This window comes from Cornus florida, unplaced genomic scaffold, assembly GCF_030987335.1.
Source record: "Cornus florida cultivar Cherokee Brave unplaced genomic scaffold, ASM3098733v1 CherokeeBrave_3.0.0_Hap2_Chr01, whole genome shotgun sequence".
Taxonomy (NCBI): Eukaryota; Viridiplantae; Streptophyta; class Magnoliopsida; order Cornales; family Cornaceae; genus Cornus; species Cornus florida.
Window position 1 is genome coordinate 22,070,538 of NW_026775571.1, and position 23,399 is coordinate 22,093,936.

Below are 23,399 nucleotides of genomic sequence, written 5' to 3' on the forward strand. Positions count from 1 at the left end.
TATCAATGAAAGTTTTGAGGTCAATTACTCTGCCAACAAAAGAGTTATATACCATATTATCTAGATTTAATTTGCCTTACTCACCCAATGTACCAAAACAATCGTTCTAAATAAGGTTTATGTTCTTATCTTGGCTTTGAGAAAAGCAATTTTTATTTTTTATTTTTTTATTTCCAATTAAAATAGAGTAATATCATTAAGAGAGCTCTAGCATGATAAGAGACGTGAACTCTTCATATTTAATACATAATTGAAAGATGTATGAACTCTCTACATTTAATAACAAGACTTCTAGAATCAGTTATGTATTTCTAATTTTCTCTAGATAAGTGAATGGAAAAACATGGAAATTTCAGTTTCCTGTTGTTAAAAGAAACAAAATTCAAACAACTTAATTTCAGCAATCTCTATAATCAATTATAGGATCGTATATAGTCAACTTTAGTGATTTTATTTTCCATATTTGTGATACGTAGATTAGGCGATTAGCTTAATTGTAGACATTACTGTAGGATATTGTTTTTTGTCTTCTTATATAAAAAGCTTGTACAATTCATTGAGGAATATATCAAAAATACAATTAAGGTATTTGGTTTCTTTACATGGTATCAGAGCCTTGAGCTCTTGGTGACCTAGAAACTATACCCAAACACAAAACCCTAGTTGTTCTTCCATGGTAGATGATAAACAGTCAAACATATCGGAAGGAACCAAATATGAAAACCCCAATCACCCACTCTATCTGCATCACCCAGATCAACCTGGTGTGATCCTCGTATCTCAGTCGCTGAGTGAAGACAACTACAGCACTTGGAGTCGTGCTATGATCATAGCGTTAAGTGCCAAGAACAAAATTGGATTCATTGATGGATCCATCAATAAACCAGATAAAACTGCGGTCTACGAATTATCACAATGGGACCGATGCAACAATCTGGTGAAATCATGGCTATTGAATTCTTTTTCAGAAGAAATCTCAGCTAGTGTCATCTACCCCTAATTTTTGGAGATTTATTTAATTATTTGAATTGCATTGCATTTTTATTTAATTATGTGGCTATTTGATTATTTGTTTGGGTATTTATTTGATTATTTGTTTTATTTAATTGATAATTGGTTTCATTTAATTTAATTTATGTTTGTTAATTATATGTGCATTTTTATTTGTTTGTCATGTGATTTGTTTGTGTAATTTAAATTATTTTAAATGATTAATTATTTAGTTAAATGATTTGTTGATTTCTAGTTTTATTTTATTTTAAAGAGTGATGGATTTGGGTTGTAGCCCATGGACTAACTAGATGAGTCTTGAACTATTTGAGTGGGATCTTAAATGGGTTGGATAGTGACCAATGGAGATTAGTAGTTATATATATAATATGAGGTGTACATATATATATATATATCTTTATTATTTTCATAAAAAAATAATATTTTATTAAATTAGTTACCAAGTTAGAGTTTGTCAGACATATGTTAGGTTTAGAATATGTAGTATATATTTATCTATATATATACAATGAGAGTAGATCTAGAAAGAGAAAAGGAGAAAGCTAGAGAGAGAAAAAGGAAGAGAGTGAATGAAGAAGAAGAAGAAGAAGAATCATTAAAGAAGAAGAGCAAAGGAGAAGGAGTTTATCTTTCGATCCGAAAGTTTAAAGCAAGTTCTCTGTTCTACACTTCTTCCTTAGATCTGTGATCTATATGTCTCTAGTATAAATTTAGGGATGTTTAAAGGATTATTAAAATTGTAATCCATATTTAAATTGATCTAGAACATAGGTTTTTATGAGTTTATGTTCATGGTTATTTAAATTGATAAATTCATGGCTTAGATCTGATTTTTAATGGATTTCTATATATTATAATAATGTATTTTCGTGCTTGTGTGTTGATCGGACTTAGTAACATGCTTTAGGACCCTTAACAATGGAGAACAAGGCTTAAAACTGTGACATATATTTTATAATTGGCTAATTTCATTATCAAAATAAGTCAGATCGAATTGTAATTTTTCTATTCAAAATTTCAAAGATTGAAGATCAGATGCGGATTTGAAGAAATTCAAGTGTTCATGGGTTGCTACACTCCAAGATGATGAGAACAATGTTTTAGGAAAGTATGTGAGTGAGTGAGAACACTTAGAGAGTTTAGAAGGGTGAATGAAACAGAGAATATGTTTCTGGGCATTGGGAACCGATAGCATAAACCTTGAATTGGTAGCAAACCTTAGCAAAATAGGTTTTGTCCACTGCCAATGTGAAACCGGTACCACATTTTGGAACCGGTACCAAAATAGCGTTAGATACCATTCTGCCCTTTGTGATCTGGTACCAAGATCTGGGAACCGGTTCCAGGAGTCCTGACAACATCGGATTTTAAGTTACCTTATTCTGTTGGTTTCCTTTTTTATCCCAATTTATTTCCAAGTCCTATACATGAAATTTTTCGTATTTTCAGAGCGACTAGGACATTCTAAACTCTATATAAACCTTGGCATACATATAGGTTTATTCATGACTTTTGGAAAAATCAATTTTATATTTTGAGAAAGCCTTTTAGAGAGAGAAAATTCAGAAAATCAAATCTGATTGTTCTGAATTTATTTATGAGAAAATTGTAATACCCCTAATTTTAAAAGGATAGTCTCGACATTTTAATTAATGGTTTTATTATATTTTTATTTAATTAATTGAATTATTTGCGTATTTATTTTATTTGTTTAATTATTTAATTTATTTATGTGTTTATTTGTGTAATTGCTTTATTTGTTTTTATTATTACATGCTTATGTGGAAATTCATGTAATTGTTGTTGTGATTAAATGTTTTAAATTCGTGTCATTAGTTTTATGTGTATAATTATAGGTTTAGGGTTTTATATTTTTGTTTATGTAAGCACGTGGGTTAAGTTAGCTGACATAATTAGTTTGGTATTAGAATTAGGTTTTCTTAAAAGCCTATATATATATGAGTTATATGTCTGCAAAGGTTTTAGAACCCTATTCACAAACAGTGGAGGTAGAGAGAAAGAACAGAGAGGTTCGAGAGAGAACAGAGAGAGAGAAGTTAGGGTTTGGTTAGGGATAAGGGCTGAACCAAGGAAGAGCAATTGAAGCTTGCTCATGGGTTGAACCAGGAGCAGAAGAAGTCGGTGAAAGCAATTAAGGTCGCTGGAATTACTAGAAAAGACAATTTAAGGTTTCAAAACTGAAACCGAAGGCAAGTTCCTATTCTAACTCCTTCCCTTAGACCTGTGTTCTGTGCATGCCTAGGTAGTCTCCACGGTTTAAATTAAAGTTAAAATATATCTTTTAAGCATGTTTGAATTGAATTTAGCTACGTTGAATTAAACTATTTTATGGTTGATGGTTGTTCTTAATTAAATCTGGTTTTCGTTGGTTATAAACTTGTGTTTAATTCATGCCATTGATGCATGATAAATTCTTATAATTAATTTGGGACAGAGATTGAACCCTAAGCATATTAATAAAAATAATATAGAGGCTCTGAACTTCGCCGAAGGCAAAGAAGATGAACAAAATTAAAGTTACGGCTCTCAGGGAAAGAGAGCTGGCTCTCTAAAGGAGGGAGCCAGCTCCCTCATGGACAGAGCTGGCTCCCACATGGAGGGAGCCAGCTCCCAGCACTATAGATCCGGCTCCCAAGAGAGCAGAGATGGCTCTCAAAGTCCGGGAGCTTGCTCTCGCGCTGGAACATCCAGAAATTTGGTTTTTGGGTTCGGTTTGGCCGTTTGGAGTATTCTGAAGTTGTTTAAAATTGCAATTAATGTTTTAAATTTTTTTTTATACCTATATAAATACTTGGAAAGCATTATTACATTAATATGCTAAGGAATGAAACAATATGAAGTTAAACAGTAAAACCGCATGTTGTGTATTGAATAGTTGATTTAATTGCTTACTGATATTTAGCAAATTTGTTTCTTTACATGATTTAATAGTGTTAATCATGTTTCATCAGTGTATTAAGTGTAGTTGATTATTTGAATATTGCTATGCTTAGTTTGGGTTAATTGATGTTCTACATTATAATTACCGCATCAATTATTTGGACTGTTTGGTATGTATATGCACCGGTATGGGACGGTGGCATATTAGGGATGGATTAGTTTAAAACACTAAGTTCTACCTATTCTGGGAATGAATTAGTTCAAAACACTAAGTTCTACCTATTTTGAAATAAGGTAGATTAACTATAAAAGTTAAATCCTACTTATATATACATATATATATATATATATATATATATGTATATGCACCGGTATGGGACGGTGGCATATTAAGGATGGATTAGTTTAAAACACTAAGTCCTACCTATTCTGGGGATGGATTAGTTCAAAACACTAAGTCTTACCTATTCTGAAATAAGTTGGATTAACTATAAAAGTTAAGTCCTACTTATATATATGTTAGGTCAATAAATAGTTGAATGACATACCTTGTTTTAGATGGATTTTATATATATAATTATGGTATCGTGATATGAGCTTGAGTCTCAGGATCATGGTTAGGATGCGTATATCGCCTAGGATGGATAACTGGACATAGTTGTTATTCCCTGGTAGGTCAGATATACTTACCCACGTGATGTGCGATTTACATGTTACGTTCTATTCAGGCTGAGACAGAACTATAGGCTAGTGAGCGTCTTATAGTGTGTATTTATACATATATGGACTATTTTAGTTATTGTTAAGTTATCTAGGATGTATTTGCGTATCGGGTCTCTGTTTGGATTGTAGTTAGAGTAAAATTTGTTTGTGGGCCTAACCCACTATTATTTTCCAGGTATCGGACGGTTCTAGTCTTAGAGCTTGTTTGTGCTGAGCTAGACGGTTACTCATTCTTCTGACTACGTAGGCCTGCTTTTTATGTTTAGTTTTGGTTCCCTTTGTAGTGAAGTTCTTTATGTTCCAGCTGGGATATTTTTATGGGTCTACTAGGTGGATTCCCGAGTTATAAGAATATTGGAAGTTTTGACTATTTTGTATTTTATAATTTAAGGATTATTATTTAGAATTCTTTTCAGCTTATTTAATTATTTATTTCTTAATTCTTTTTGTATTATGTGTTCATTTATATATTAATTGTCTGGTATCCCTCGGATCTATACTCGAATTTGATCACCAGTGGCTCTAAAATCTAGGGGTATCACAAGAATACACATATATTCACTCACTTCATGAGTGATTTAGTAGTGTTGTTCTCTATCTCATCGGAATTGGAGCTATATTGAAGATTTAGAGATTTCGAATGAAGAGTAGGATTTAATTCTTCTACATTGAGTTCAGATCTTGAAGAATAGAAGTAAAAGTGATCACACTTTGAAAGGGTTGGAGCATTCGAGTAGTGTTGTCTGATCTACCTGCTACTCTTCTACAAATATCAAGCATAAGCCTGAGGTCAAGTTGCTATTGGACGGGGAGTTGCAAAGCCAGAGGATTGTCAGCAATTGGTGTTTGGTAGAACGATAAGGTGTGAGCTAGAGTCAAAGTTTGGTGTACTTTGTTTCAAACATAGTGGATCGATTTACTTTGGACTGAATAGTCCATGAGGTTTTTCCCATACAAACAGTTGATGTATTTTATCAACTGGGGTTTCCTAGCTAAAAATCCTAGTGTAATCTCTCTAAGCTTTTACTTGCTTTACTTTACAGTATTTATATTTGTGGTTGTGGATGTTTAAATTAATCATATTGCTTAAGTAATTTAATCAATCACAAATTGGGCAAGTTGACATAATAATCAGATCTAGGTCATTAAAGGAGTTAATCATAATTAAAATCAACTAACTGTTTCCGCACCCCGCGTAACTCTATTTTCACAATTTGGTATCAGAGCAGGACACTCGATATACAAAGTAGATCATATTTGTTGATTTATTGTTGATTTTTGTATTATGTCTGAAAATTCATCTGCTAATGTATTTCCTTTAACTCCTATTTTTGATTCTGTCACAAGCATGCAAATTGAGTGGTCCAAGTTTAAAAAGGATTTTGAAAAGTTGTTAGAGAAATTGAAACTTATGGAACTTGATAGAGATATTTATAAGTTAGAAGTTTCTATCTCTAATAATAATTTGGAAGAAATTGGCCATAAGAATTTGAATCTTCTTCATAAAATTGATTTTTTAGAAAATGAGCTTAACAAGGTAAATTTGTTTAATAAATCACTACAACTTAAAATTGATAATTTGAGTAGTGAATTTGTTAAATCAAAACAGTCTCTTCAGAAAGTTGATATTGACACTTGCAAAATTGATAAGTTGAAAGGAGTGGTTGAGAATGTTATGAGTAACAAAGATTTGGCATCAACTTCAAAGGATTTGTATTTTAAAAAATCAAAAGATGTTTTCGTCAAAGTTGAAACCAAACCTTGTGTTATCTCTTGTTCTCCCAAACTTATTTCACCATGTTATTTTTGTGGTGAAAAAGGGCATATCAAATATAAGTATCAGAAAAGAAAAAAAGAACTAGGAAAGAAATTGAAAAATCTAGAGAGTTCAAATTTGAGGAAGAAGAAGATTAGGATTGTTGTGCCTTGTGACACTTTGTCTAGAACAATAGGGAAATCATTGCATAATGAATCTAAAATTGTTTGGGTAAAGAATGAGAATTTTAAATGCCTTGCCATGCACACTACACTTAGAGCACTTGATCCATGTGGTTGGTACTTTGATAGTGGTTGCTCTGAGCATATGACAGGGGATAGAACATTGTTTACCATTTTTAAGGAATGCTCAGTTGGTACTGTTACTTTTGGTGATGGTAATGTTTCTACTGTAAGTGGTAAAGGTAAGATCAAATTTTCAGGAATTGGGGAGTTAAATAATGTTCTATATGTTAAAGGTTTAGCTGCTAATCTGTTGAGTATTTAGTCAAATCTGTGATGAAGAGTTTCAAGTCAATTTTACTTAACAAGGGTGTTTTGTAACTAATGAAAAAGGTGAATGTGTTTTGAAAGGTAGATCTTCTGATAATTGCTATGTTGTGTTTTCAGATCCTTCACTGATGTGTTTTTCTACAGTTACTGATAAGGCTGTTTTATAACATAAAAGACTTGGACATGTGAATGTTAATGATTTAGCAAATTTGTCTAACAATGATCTTGTTTAAGGTTTGTCTAAATTGAAGATGCCTAAGAATGAAATATGTGATCCATGTCAATTAGGAAAACAAACTAGAGTGTCACATAAAAGATGTGATACCCCTCGGATCTGAGACACGGGTTGATCAGGCCCAGGCCCAAACTCGAGGGAATATCAAACAATTAAAGTATTTTAAAACGAACATATATGACAAAAATATTTAAGAAATAATTAATAAAGCTGAAAGAATTCTAAAATATATAATTCTCAAATAATAAAGATTAAATAATCCAATCCTTTCAAAACCTCTAAGAGTACAACTCGGGAATCCATCTAGTGGACCCCTACATAAAATCCCAACTAAAACTGAAAAAACCAGAAATAAAAACCAAGTGTAAAACATGGAATGAAATCCTACGTCGTCGGTAAAGTGAATGACCACCTCTGCTCAGCTGAACAAGCCCTAAGATTGGAACCGTCCGTTACCTGAAAAATATAAGAGTGGGTTAGGCCCACGAATAAGTTCTAATCTAATTACAATCCATGCAGTGACCTGATACGCAAATACACACTAGATATCTCAACAATAGCTATTTAGTCCATACATATATATATCCACACTAAGGGACATTCACTGGACTATATAAGGGGTTTCAACCTGAATAGAAGACAACATGCAAAACGCACCTAAGTGGGCATGAGTACCTAAGCCTAACAGGGTATACCTTAACCTATTATAGCCAGCTACACATCCACTGCATATACGCGCCCCAACCATCGACTCTGAGACTCAAGCTTATATCGTGGTACTATAATCATATATATAAAGTCCGTCCAAAACCAGAGTATGTCATTTAATTCTTTGTTGATCTGACATAAGACTCATAATTTGGTTAGCCACTTACCTTACTCAGTCGATCTGACTTAACCGCAAATAACAATAAATTCAGGTAGTCATTCAACTTACTCAGTCGATCTAACTTAACCACAAACCATAATTAGCCCAGATAGTCACTCAACTTACTCAGTTGATCCGACTTAAATAAAATTAGGATTCAATATTTTACAATCATTTCCTTTAATCCAATAAGTTAGGCTTTAGCGTTTTGAGCTAAACCATCCCTAGTATACCACCATCCTATACCGGTGCATGCAATCCTCCATATCCATGTAAATTACAACACATAAATAATAGTTTAGCAATTTACAGTCCAAAACCATTATCCAAATATTTCCAGAAGAATGTCTAATATTTCAGCAATTAAAATCTAGACGGCAATCCATGTAATTGTAGAAAAGAATTTAATATTTCAACAATTAACATCCAAAGTATGCATAGATCAAAACCAACAAATAGATGACCCTATCATGCATTTAAAATATGTTTTATAATCATACTATATCCCATTAAATTGCTAAAATTTAGTTAAACAATTAATTTGTCTTCCATCCGTTAATAGCATAAAAAGTTGTATACTTTTCTGCTGTTCCATCCATTAGCCTATGGGTATATTTTATGCCATATGAGGTTTTAATATTTCATGAAATTATATTTAAAATCCTCAGTACACTTCCAAAATCATTTCAGAATACCAAACTAGTCCCAAAAGTGCCCAAAAGTCCAGATTTTACGAAAATAAGGGAGCCTGCTCTTAAACTTGTAGAGCAGGCTCTAAAAAATGGCGGAGCAGGCTCCAATCTTTATTGGAGCCACCTCTAGATGGGTAGAGCTGGCTCTACACTTGGGGGGAGCCAGCTCCCTCTTCCATGGAGCCGGTTTTCTCCCTCTTTGAGAGCCTAAACCTCCTCCAACCTTCTGCTTCGTCTCCGGCCTCTTCCACCCCTTCTGTTCTTGGTAAAAACTGAACCTAAGGGTCTAAATTTTATCTTATATGTTCCCAGTTATTTATTTAAAATAGGTTCCATTAAAAAGAACCACACAAACTATTACCGATTTAACATGCTTATGATTAAACATTGAGATACAATTTTGCAACAACAGTTCCAATCAAAACTAAACACACATAGGCTAATAATCTAACATATATTAAACATGCAAGATTTATTTAATGTCCAGTTAAAGTCCTAGAGATCATCTAGGTGTGCACAGAACATAAGTCAATGGGAGAGCGGAAGAAAAGAACTTGCCTGTGATTTCAGTTATGAAATCTCGGCGTCACTTCTAAATTTTCTGCAACCACTGAATCCCTTCAAACCTCCTATTGTTCTGGTTTAATCCACAACAACACTCCCTTGGTCCTCTTTGTTCTTCTCCTTGACAGCCCTTATGGTGCCTCTGTTCTCAACCCTCTGTGTTATGAACTAACTCTCTGATTTTCTAAAACCCTAAACCAACGTGATATTATATTTATAGGCTCAACACTAAAACCCTAATCCTTTTATAAATAGAGATAGAGCCCTAATGTAAATCTTAGTCGGCCCATAAAACAACCTATGTTATATATACGTCGGCTACATAAACGTGAATTTTACTGTAAAGCTATAACCGTAACTTAATTTAACACAAATTTAACATTATAATTATTACATTTAATTACATTAAAACATTTAATTAAACCAATTTACCCATTAAAAGGAATAAAACTAAATTACTAAATTAACCCAAACAAAGAAAATCAATATAACAATTAAATACACAATTCAATTACAGAAAACAAGAAATCAATTAACGCAATTAAATCACAATTAAATCAAATAAATAATGAAAATAATTAAACACTTAAACAAAAAAGCAAATAGTCACACAAAACTGCAAGAAAACAATAATTAAAATGCCAAGACTATCCTTTTAAAATTAGGGATATTACAAAAGACTTATTCATAAAGTCACTTCTCGACCTTTAGAATTGATTCATATGGATTTGATAGGTCGCATAACACCTGATAGCATTGGAAGAAGAAGATATATGCTTATTATGGTTGATGATTTTTCTAGATTTACTTTTATTGCATATTTGGGAGAAAAATATGATACTTCTGTGAATTTCAGGTCTATTTGCCAACTTATTCAAAATGAGAAGGGATATCAAATTAATCAGATTAGAAGCGATAATGGAGGTGAATTCGAACCTAAGCAGTTTATTGAATATTGTGATAAGAATGACATTAAGCATGAGTTTTCAGCACCTAAAACACCACAACAGAATGTTGTAGTGGAAAGGAAAAATAGGACAATTGTAGGAATGACACATACTATGCTTCATGAGAATAAAATTGCAATTCACTTTTAGGCCGAATCAGTATATACTGCTTGTCATATCCTAAATAGATTTTATCTTAGACCTAGAACTAAAAAGACTTCATATGAATTGTGGTATGATAGAAAGCCCACTGTTAAATACTTCAGAGTCTTTGGAAGTAAATGTTATATCCTTAGAGATAGGAACACTTGGGAAAATTTGACTCTAGAAGTGATGAATGTAATACCCCTAATTTCAAAAGGATAGTCCTGGTATTTAATTTATTGTTTAAATTACATTTTATTTGTTTAATTGATTTAATTGCATTTTTATTTAATTAATTGTTTGTGTGTGTGTATTATTTGTTTTATTTTCATTAGTTGATTTATTTGAAATTATTTGAATTATTTGAATTTATTTGAATTATTTGAGTTAAATGAATTCCTTGATTATTTTTATTTAGTTGTTTTGTTTAATTAAATTGTTATGTTTATTTTAATTGAATGTTTTAATTAACGTGGATTTATTAGTAGTAGGAAGCTTGACAGCGTTCAGAATTGCCGAAAAACTTGGAGACGACGCCGGGATTTCATAACTGAAATCACAGGCAAGTTCTTTTCTTCCTCCTTCCCTCTGGCTTGTGTTTAGTGCACCTAGACAGCCTCTAGGAGATTAATTGGCCATTAACTGAACCATGCATGATTTGTATATGTCTATTTGATCATCTTTTAACTGTGAAAACTTATCTGCAAAACCCTTCTGGGCTGTATGTTGTGTTAGTCTCTATTTTGGCTTAAAATGTCTCACTGTTTTAATTTTGTTTTGAATCCTACTGAAACCAACCAAGGGTTGAATGGATAATAAATGTAACTTAAGACCTGTAAGTTTAAATTAGAGGAAGAATAGTAGGGTTTGAATGGCCGAGGATAGAGCAGATAGGCTGAAACGGAGTAAACGGAGGCTGAAAGCTCTCATAGGGGTTGAGAGCCGGTTCCATGGAAGTGGGAGCTGGCTCCCACATATGTAGAGCCGGCTCTAAGACTTCTAGAGCCGGCTCCAGGCTCAAAAGAGCCTGCTCTTTAAAATTTAGAGCAGGCTCTCTTCAATAGTGCACTCTCTGATTTTCTTTTTACGTATTGTTTGGTACTGTTAAGCATGGACACTGTACTAATGGGTCTGGGTCTTCACAGAGGGACTAAGAGGCTTTTTTAGGATGTTATTAGGACCCTAAATTAATTAAAGTTTAATTCTAGGTGGTCGGGATTAACAGTATACAGTTAATGAATTTTCTATGCTATTAACGGATGGAAGACAAAATAATTGCTTAATTAAATTTCAGCAATTTAAATGGATTTAATGTGGTTATAAAACTTGTTTTAAATGTATGGTGAAGTCTTTTATTTAACAAACTAGACTTGTAGCATAGTGTGGCCCTGTGCTAAAAGATTAAATGGAATTTAAGTATACAACTAAGTACGCTGTTGCCGGATGGAAAGAAATAATTTGCTTAAATTAATGTAAAAATTTATTGGCCTATAATATGATTATAGGTTTTATTTTAAGTGCATGATAGAGTCATTGATATATTAGATTTGATTTGCGCATGCTCTCAATGATAGTTGTTAAATTATTAAATCGGTTCCTACAACCATATGATTTAATTCTTGGATTTAAATTGTTGAAACTTTAAGCACTTTTCTGCAATTATTTGGATAGTGGTTTTGGACTGTAAATTATTAAAATATTATATATATGTGGTAATTTACATGGATATGGAGGATTGTATGCACCGGTATGGGACGGTGTCATACTAGGGACGGTTTAGCTCAAAACGCATAAACCTAACCTAATGGATTAAAGGAATGGATTGGAAAATATTGAATCCTAACTGTGACTAAGTCAAATCAACTGTGAATAAGTTGAATGGCTTCCTGGATTAATGGATGGTAGTTAAGTCATATCAACTGAATAAGTTGAGTGACTAACTAATTGATTTATTGTATGTCAGTTTAATAAATATTTGAACTACCTACCCTGGTTTTGGACGGACTTTATATATATGTTTATGATACCATGAGATGAGCTTGAGTCTCAGACTCGTTGGTTAGGGTGCGTATATGCAGTGGATGCGTAGCTGGTTATAATAGGTTGAGGTGTACCCTGTTAGGTCTAGGTACTCATGCCCACCTTTGGGTGCATATTCGTATGTTGCCTTCTATTAAGGTTGAGACCCCTATTATAGACCAGTGAATGTCCCTTAGTGTGGATATATTTATATGTATGGACTAGATAGATATTGTGAGGTGTCTACGGTGTATCTGCGTATCGGGTCACTGTATGGATTGCAGTTAGATTAGAACTTGCTTGTGGGTCTGACCTACTCCTTTATTATTCTTTTCAGGTATTGGACGGTTCCAGTCTCAAGCTTGATCGTGCTAAGAAGAGACTCTCATTCATTCCACCAGCAACATAGGATTTCATTTCATGCTTTAGTCTTGGATTATTTTTATTTTCAATTATTCAGTTTCAGTTGAAGGTTTATTTCGGGGTCCATTAGTTGGATTCCCAAGTTGTAACCTTGGAGGTTTTGGAAAGATTGGATTATTAATATTTTCAGTTTGGAGGATTTTATATTTCTTTTGGTTCTTTATTTAAATTCTTAAATTTATATTCTGTGTTCACTTTAAAATACTTTAATTGTTTGATATCCCTCGGGTTTGGGTCTGGGCCTGATCAACCCATATCTTAGATCCGAGGGGTATCACAATGAAGGTGTGCTTTTGGGTTATTCACAAACAAGTCGGGCTTATAGGGTTTTTAATCTTAGAACCAAAGTGGTCATGGAGTCTGTAAATATGGTATTTGATGATACAAAATCCAAGATAACCTCTTCTCAACTTAATGAAGAAGAAACTAATTTTGAAATTCTAGGAGAAATGATAGAACCTACAATTCAAGAAGAAGAAAAAGTTAGGAATTTAGGTGGAGAAGATGAAGAGGTTAAAGAAGATGAGGATTAGGAATTAGAGGTCACCCTTGATAAACCTATAGGAATTCCGGCACCATCTCTAGATATTCCCACATCTAGCAGTTCTAGAGTTAGATCAAGTCATCCAGTTGACAATGTTATAGGCCATGGGATAAGCCGGGTACTAGGAGTATAGTCCGTGATAATGTAGGACACTCGTTCATTGTAGATGACATAGGACACTCATGTCACATGGCTTAGTTTGAACCTAAGAATGTTGATGAAGCTTTTCAAAATTCTGATTGGCTTATGGCTATACAAGAAGAATTGCTTCAATTTGTGAAGAATGTTGTTTAGGAATTAGTGCCTCAACCTAGTGATGTTAATATCATAGGGACCAAATGGATCTTTAAAAATAAACTTGATGAACATGGTCTTGTGATGAGAAATAAAGTTAGATTAGTTGCACAAGGGTACATTCAAGTTGAATGAATTGATTTTGAAGAAACTTTTGCACCTGTTGCTAGACTTGAGTCTATTCGACTTTTTTTTGCTCTTGCATGTCACTTTAAATTCAAATTGTTTCAAATGAATATGAAAAGTGCTTTTCTAAATGGAATTTTGCAGGAAGAAGTTTATGTAGCACAACCAAAAGGTTTTATTGTTCCACATAATCCTGATTTTGTGTTTCATCTTAAAAAGGCTCTTTATGGTTTAAAGCAAGCACCTAGAGCATGGTATAAGAAGTTGACCTCTTATTTAATGCACAAGGGCTTCAGAAGAGGGAGGAGCTGATAAAACACTATTTATTTTCAAGAAAGGAAAAGATTTTCTTGTTGCTCAAATATATGTAGATGATATTATTTTTGGTGCTACATGTGATAACCTTGTTTATAATTTTTCTAAAGATATGAGTAATACTTTTAAAATGAGCATGGTTGATGAACTGACTTTATTTCTAAGTCTCCAAGTGAAACAACTTGATGATGGGGTTTTCATATCTCAATCAAAATATGCAAAGGAGCTAGTTAAGAAATTTCGTATGAAAGATTCAAAGCATGTTTAAACTCCTATGAGTACTTCATCCAAATTGGATAGAAACTTTGATCCAAACAAGGTTGATCATTTCTTGTATAGGAGTATGATTGGTAGCTTGTTGCATTTCGCAGCAACTAGGACGAATATTTCATTTCATGTAGGTGTCTGTGCTAGGTATCAAGCTAATCCTAGAGAACAACACATTCTTGCAGTAAATCGCATTATTCGTTATGTTAATAGTATATTGAATTATGGATTGCATTATTCTTCTAAGTCTAACTCTGAGATTGCAAGCTATACTGATGCTGATTAGGCGGGTAACAAGGATGATAGAAAGAGTACTTCAGGTGGTTGTTTCTATGTTAGTACTAATCTTGTTTTATGGTACAACAAGAAGTAAAACTGCATATCATTATCATCTTGTGAGGCTAAATACTGTAACGACCCGGGTTTTGATTCAACCCGGTGGATCAGTGATGAACCGAAGATTGACCCGATAATGGATCCAGATGCGGAAGCAAGAAGCAAAACGATGGTCTTCCAAGGCACGAAACACCTCTAAGACCCTAAGATGACCCTCCATGAGGTCACAGAACTCAAAGAAAGTATGTGCGGAAGCAAAAGATAAACCAAAGCCTTACAAGATATAGATCATCTCTCAGACACAATGTGACCTTCCATGAAGTCACGGAACCCAAGGAAATATCCAGAAGCGGAGACTAGGATAAAAAGGTTAAATGACACCCTATGGTACTAATGACAACCAACGGAACAAAGTTTAGTTCAATCTAGACCATGTACGCCATTAAATAGCTTGAGCAAGATCAACGAGATCAAGTGGGAATGAATGAAACACAGTTAACCTGTCTAGGCAACAAACCAAACAAACTCACAAGGCAGCTCCACTTCGGTTGACCGAAATGGAGCATCCGTCTGCCAAAATGAGCCAAGAGAAAAGAGAAGAAAGAGCTCCCAGTTTGGTCGATCGAAGTGACAAACAGGTCAACCGGTTTAAGGCTCGAGATAAAAAAAATGAGTTTCGGTCGAACGATGTAGAAAATCGGTTGACCAAAATGGGCTTCGATAGTGAAAATGGCTACTAGAATTGGAGTGTTTGCTGAACAACAATCGAAATCAAAAGAGAATCGGTCGACCGAACTAGCATTTCGGTCGACTGAAATGGCTCAAGAATGTGCATATGAACCTATTATGCACATAAATTAAAGAAAAGACTCTAAGTCTTATTTGAAACCCCCATGGCATGATCAAACTTAATTATATGCTAATGTGTAATAAAGTGAACATACACGCAAGTGTAATATGACATTTTAAACATGTTACAATGGCTTATGGCCTCATTACATTCCATTTACAAGATTTGACATGCCAAACCTCCAAAGTTGATAAATATACATTTCAAAACAAAATGTGTCTCCAAATGGGTACAAGTGCAAATAAGAACATGCTTGGCCCTTGGCCTCATGTTATACATGTCGAATACAATGAAAAGAGTGTACTTATGTACATATTACACAAATGGAATCAAAGAATACAAGTTTGATACAAAAGGCTACAACAATGGCACTTCATGCTAACATTTGCATGAAATGGGAACTTGAAGCTACAAGCCATCCCAATGAACGATAAGCATCACGAACCAAGTCTTCATACCTGAACAAATCCCCCAGTAACTTCGGGGTGAGTAAACAAGTTTACTCGTAGAGAATGAGCATGCATCGACTCGATTTCTTTCAGATTTTTAGGCTTACTTAATACAGTTCAAAAGGGACCATGTCACCCAGCTTCTATGTCAAAGTGAGACTCAGGGATCATCCTAAGCTACCCTAGAGTACAAACAACAAGAATCATGATACATATACTGTAACGACCCATGTTTTTCAACCCGGTGCGTCAGTGATGACCCATAAGTTAACCCGATAACGGATTCAAAATACGGAAGCAAAAGAAGAAACTAAAGTACCTTGAGATATAAATCATCTCTAAGACACCAACGTGACATTCCATGAAGCCACGAAAGTTAAAGAGAGCAAAAAAGGGAACTATGAGTCAAAACGGGCAAAATTCGTCAATCAAGGGCAAAATGGTCAATTTACAATTGAGAAGGGAAATTTGACTCTAAATAAGTCAAACAAGGTTAATACAACCTAATCTAATCATTTCACAACATTCCAAGAGGTTCCAAGAACTTTGGACGAAAATCCCACAAAACGCCCTTTCCTAGTTTAAGCGAAAACTGACACTATCCCACTAAAACATTAATAACTCCCATTGTGATTTGAATCTGAGAATGGGATTGGTATAATTGGAAATCTGACTCACAATTCTTAAGTTTAGGCTCAAGAATCACCCCATTTGGGTTAGAAACGAAGAAGTTGTGGCCTTTCGAAGTTGGACCATCAGTGTTGGAACAAAATCTCGAAGTCAGACGCGTGGGGGGAGTTTCAGTTGACCGAAATAGAGGTGGTGTGAGTTTCGGTCAACCGAAACTCATAGAATACTTTATGAACAGTGATTTTTAAGGGTTGCTTGGTTCAGTAGGCCGTTTTGGGCCATCGGTCGACCGAACTGGAGTTTCGGTCAACCGAAACTCCTCAAAAAGCTGTTGTAAGGCCTGTTGGAAACTAGTAACCCATTGGTACCTTTCCCCTAGTGTGCACTATAATGTAGGAGGACAATCCCCCATACTAGAACCAAGTCCTAGCCTAGTCAAGTTCTTGATAATATCCCAAGTTTCCAAAATCAACAAGTTGAGCAACAAGTCATAACATGTGATACAAACACAATAAAGCTTCATGAATTATGACTAAATCATTAGATCAATAAAGTAGAAATTAAGTAGACTAACTAGTTAATTTCTCTATATTTCAAGAGTTGTCCAAATGATTCCAATTTAATATATAACAAGAAGTAAATTATGGCCATGCCATATATCAAGTCCAAATTGGAATACAAGCATGATACAAATAAGTAGAATTTAAATCAACTTAAATTAATTAATTCTCTAGATTTAAAAGCTCATTTAAATCCTATCAAATTAATACACAATAAGATTTAAGTCATGTCCATGATATATATCAAGTTCAAAGTGAATTATAAGCAAGCTACCATTAGTCATTTATTTCTTAATTTAACATAGGTCATGCATACAACTTGTATATCATTACAAGAACAATATATTCACTTAGAAAAAATAAAGTAGAACACCCCTTACCTCAATAGAAAATTGAATCTCTATAATCCAATGGAACAAGGCTCAAAATGGAAAACCAAGCTAGGGTTTTATAGAGGAGAGTGAGAGGAAAATAAAGTATTCCAAGTTCAAAGCTCTTAGGTGAGTGAAAGGGCTCCAAAATGAAGCTTAAAGCTTCAAACCAAGCTTAGCTTCAATGGTGGTTTTCTTAGGGTTCTTGAGAGGAAAGTGGTGAATGAATTAAAGTAGAATGGAAGCATTAAGTTAAAAGTGGTGGGGATCTCCACTCACTAGGTGTTCTTGCACTACCTCTCATACACACTAATGCAAAACCAATTGTTAAGCCTACACTTGTCATATATCTAAGTAAGCTTCCAAGATTAAATATCAAACCTACACTTGTCAACCATCCATGCCAACAAGTGCACCTATCCTAGGACAACAAATGGGTGAATCTCCACCCTCCATGTGTCAAAAGATTAAGCCCCCAAGTGGTTCCCCCATAAAACCAACAAGTGCTACCTTAGGAATGTGACACTTGTCACATTTTCTGAAAATTGCAAACAAGTCCTTTTTGAAAATATCTTCCAAATTAAATTAAAAAATGGTCTCTAAGACGAAAAATAATTACTTTATTTAATTACACAAAAACCCCTCAAGTTTAGGATAATTACCAAAAAGTCATGCTTTCATGCACTTTACAAGAAAAGTAAACATTTAACATGCTTTTCTATAAAAGTGAAAATGTAGATATCATGAAATTTAAATATCATGGATATATGCAAAGCCGGAATCAAATCCGAACACAAAAAATGAGGTTATGCAAGGAAAAATGAAAAACGACTAAAGGATGAAATAGGAAAAAAGACGAAAAAGAAATTTCTGAAAAATGAAAAGAAGGAAAATGACTGGATCATTACATATACACGTATGAAACAAATTAAGATTGGGATAATCCAAAGAACACGGCAAGAAGGATGCTTGAATATAAGTTAACATGAATTGCATTATCAATACAATTAAGCAAGGTTTAGAACACTCTATACAACATGACAAGAAAGGATACTTGAATACGGGCTAACAGGGATTACATTATCGATGCAATTGACATGATTGGGATATTTCAATTGACAAGACGAGAGAAATGTGTGAAATCAAGATCATGGCATAATATCTATGCAAGTAAACAAGATTGGAACATTCCAATTAGTAAGACAAGAGTAACACATGAAATCAAGAATAATGCATAATATCTATGCAATTTAACATGATTGGAGCATTCCAATTTAACAAGACAAGAAGTATACATGGACATGAGTTAACTAGAATTACATTATCAATGCAATTAACATGATTGGAGCATTTCAATTAACACAATAGGTGTAACACATAAAATCAAGAACAAGGCATAATATCTATGCAATTAAACAAGATTGGAGCATTTCACATACACAACAAGTTTAAATCTTCAAGGAATAGCAACTTAAAATTTAAAGAGTGAAATCAACCAATGTGAAAAACTCAGATATCGCTCGGATGAAAACCGTACTCTTGAGATCACTTTAGGGTTACTAACCCATGGGTACCTTTCCCCCAGTGCGCACTATAGTGTAGGAGGACATTCCCCCGTACTAGAACATTCCCCCGTACTAAAACCAAGTCCTAACCATATCAATTCTTGATTGATATTCCAAGTCCCAAAATCAACAAGTTGTGCAAACCATGATAGTATCAAAATACAAGAAATGCATTAACCACGTTTCATGCACAACCAAGATTTTGGAACACACAAGTCATGCCCTAAGTTCATCAACTATCATGGCATGTGAAATGTCAAGAAATCATAGTGTGCATCTATATAGATTACAACCAATATATATATATATAGCACAAGAAATCCATTAAAGTAAACATATCACAAGCATAAGATACATGATTCAATTACTTACTAAACAATACATGAGTAATTAAATCATTCCAGGACAATTGTGCAAATTCATTAAGTACATTAATGAAGTCAAGATACAAGAAGTCACGATGCTTGATAAAAAGATAAAAACCTATGAAATACAAGTCCGATTCATAAGTTAACACGAGTTCAATATCAAAGCATGATTAACGCGATGGAAGCATATAAGGAAATTTAATCTACGTAAGGGATTATATTGTCAAGATTACAAGACAAGTCAAGGATCATGTCAAGGATAAGTTCAATATCAAGTTACATGTTCATTTCATACAAGACACGACCATGTGAATCAAGTTCCATACAAAGGAAATAATTAAATATAAGTTTCAAAACTTATCCGATTATTCTCAAATTTATACATGTGAGGGACCTTGTCAAGGAAGGCATGAATGCTAAGTTAGAAACTTAATCAAGACAAAGGAGCCATTGAATGGATTTTAATTAATCCTTTTAATTAAAATCTCTAGGTTTTGAAATTTATCCAAATGATCTCAATTTAATATATGTTATACAACATGTCAAGAGTTGATTCAAAAACATGACATAAGTGAATCCTAAGCAAGACACGGCCATGAGTATTAAACTTTAATACTAGAAAAATAATAAATGAGAAGTTTCAAAACTTGATCAAATATTTTAGATTTAATATATGTAAAACTATATGACATGCATATCAAGTATATCAAGTCAGAATTCAAATGGAGTGAATAGTACGCATGGAATAAATTAATTAATCAATTAATTAAATATTCTCTAGATTTTAAAACACCTCCGATTAGTCACAAATTCACCTATGTTAAAGAGCATGCTAGGGCCTAATATAATATGCTAACACACATTGATTTTAAGCTAGTTAAGGCCACATGAATTAAATTTTCACTTAAGATAAATAATAAATAAAAACTTCATTACTTATCCAAAAGCTCTCAATTTAATATATGTCAATGATCATATCAAGGGGTAAGATCCTATCATGCCACATGTTTAAAACAAACTATGGACAACCAGGAAAATCAAATCTCATTCAAGAAAATTAAATAATAAAATCTCTAGATTTTATATTTAAGCATGAAAACAAGTAGTTTAAGCATCAAAATCATGTTATATAACAAGAATATAAATTATAACACCCCCTACCTCAATTTGGGAAAACCTCAAAGGCCCACCGAAATAAAAGTGCTCCGAATCCAACGATACCGAAGGGTTTTGTCAGGGACAACACGATGAACAAGAATCCCCAAGAAGCTCCATGAAAATCACAACTTGACTTCAAACCCAAACTCAAAATTCGGTCAGAAATGGGTTCTAATAAGGGTGAAAGGTAGAGCACGATGAGGCAAACAACAAACGTTAAGGCCAAAGACTTTTCACTTAGGAAATCAAGTGGAGGAGAAGAAGAAAAGGTAGCAGCCCCATGGGCATCCATGGCTGCCGGCCAAGAGAGGAAGAAGAAGAAGAAAATCTGATTTTTCTTTTTTAAGTCCCCTATTTATAGAAAATCTCAAAAAGTGCCTCAAAGGGCCCCGCCGGGTCTGGAAAAGTGGATTTTGAGCAAACGTGCTCAAACGAAAAAACTCCATGAACAAAAAAGACTCAAAATAAGAAAATATGAATAACGGAAGAAACGGCGTCAAGTCCCGAGCAGAGAGATATGCCCCAAACAAGTTTGGCGACAACTAGGGCAAGAAACTCTAAAACTGGAGAAAAATGACCAGAACGGAATTCTAAGAGTATACGACTTGACAAAATGTGAAAATGAATCCCGTACGAGGATCCAGGCTTCCGGACGAAGTATTTTTGCAATAACTTTCGTTAATTGCACAATGACCCATACAAAAAGGGTTAACTGTACTAATGACCCAAAATGAAAATATCTTCCAAAAATATTTTCTTAGATACCCCTAAAATAAAATATCTTCAAAAGATATTTAAGAAAAACAACCCAAGAAAAGAAAATAATTTCAAAGAACTATATATCCATGCCCCTATGGACATTGGGAGCAACTAGAGTACTTTCTTGCAAAAGTAAAGATACGTATTTCGAGGAAACCACTGAAGATGAAGACACGTGAAGTCAAAAGCCAACTCCGAGCATGAAAAGTGAGATTGTACCAAAAACTAACAAACAGGGAAAAGACATAATAGGAAAAGGACAAAAAGTGAATAATGTCCGAAAAGTGAAAATGCAAAAATGACTCGGTCCTCAAAGGAAGTTGTCAATCCGCACGAAAGAGTCTTAGAAACCAATTCCAAGAACTCGAGACGACACTATATGATAAGAAACAGAACTTAAAAAAGAAAATTAAACGAAAAAAATTTATCCGTAAAATTGTAGGAAAAAGGAAAGGGAGGAAAATGACCAGGTCATGACAAATAAATTGTTGTTGGAACTTGTTGCACACAATTGCTTTAGATGAAATAGATGCTTCTGGATTATGAAGTTGATCAAGATACTATTGCTATCTTTTGTGATAATAGTAGTACAATTAATATTTCAAACAATCCAGTTTTGCATTCTAGAACTAAGCACATTGACATTCAACATCATTTTCTTAGGGAACTTGTTGAACAAAATTGTTGGCCTAAGGATTTTATCTAAAGGTCAATCTTATGTTTTGATGATTACAAATCATTAATGATGTTTAAGTACTAATATTTTCATTGAGTGATGTATAGTTGATCAATACTCAATCCTTAATGATGAGCTAGAAGATCCATTCCAAGCACTTAAGCAATGGATTCAAGGAAACCTCAAAGTTGCAAGAAATCAAAGAAAAACTCGGACTTCAAATATCACATAAAGCATTTCAAAGAAACAAAGTAAGTCTTCATCAAGCCTAAATGATCATGGTCAAAGAATGAAGAAAATGGTATATAGGATGGTAAGAGCTTAAGATTTAATGTCAAAGTATTTACGAATTCATTTGAAGCTCATCTCTATAGGACCATGCATATCATACATCATTTATATGCTCCTACATCATTAGCAATAGACTATGAACTTCAATACATGTATATTTAACATATGAAGTCTTTGCTAAGAATGAGTTAGTTTAAGCTTGTATAAGCATTGAAAGAACTCACAACTTAAGTTAGAAATGCTAGGACCATGCACATTAATCATAATATTTATTTTGGTCTCTAGAAAGAAAAGGAAAAGGCAATGAACTTAATATTTCATCTTTAAAGCATTTATTGCCATAATTTGATAAATGACTCTAGGACACAATGCACTTAAAATTTATCATCTTCATATGTCCCTAGACTCTTAGAAATAGGCCTTGAACTAAATTGAACCATTCATCAGAGTCCTAGGTTCTAGAAAGATGGATATCTCATAAGAAGCAATTTTTAGCCCAGAAAAAGTTCAGACCAGCCTGTACTAAAAATGCTATAACTATTTGTGTAGTTGGAATATTTATGTAAGGCCAGTGGCATTAGAAAGTTGACTTCGAGCCCTTGAGTTTAGACTCAAATTTCACCTAAAAAGGATTTGAATTGAGTGAGATATAACCATCACAAGATGCTTGATTCTGCTCTGCTATATCTGTGGTTAGAAATTTTGAGCAAGGCTGGTGGTATTAGAAAGTTGACTTCAAGACAATAAATTTAGACTTAAATTTCATCTCATTTGGAGTTTCATGGACTGAGTTATGTCCTTTTGAAGTCATGTACTTTTTCTGTCCAATCCAATTTAGTAGCAGCCTTCATGAAGCAAGAGCCGCCTCTATAAGAAATAGAGCCAGCTCTCACAAGGCCAATGGAGCAGGCTCTATGAAAGATAGAGAAGGCTCCATGAAATGGAGAAGGCTCTATAAAAAAAATGGAAAAGGCTCCATGAATTAGAGAAGGCTCCATGCAAATGGAGAAAGCTCCATAAGGATAGGGCAGGCTCTTAAAGAATA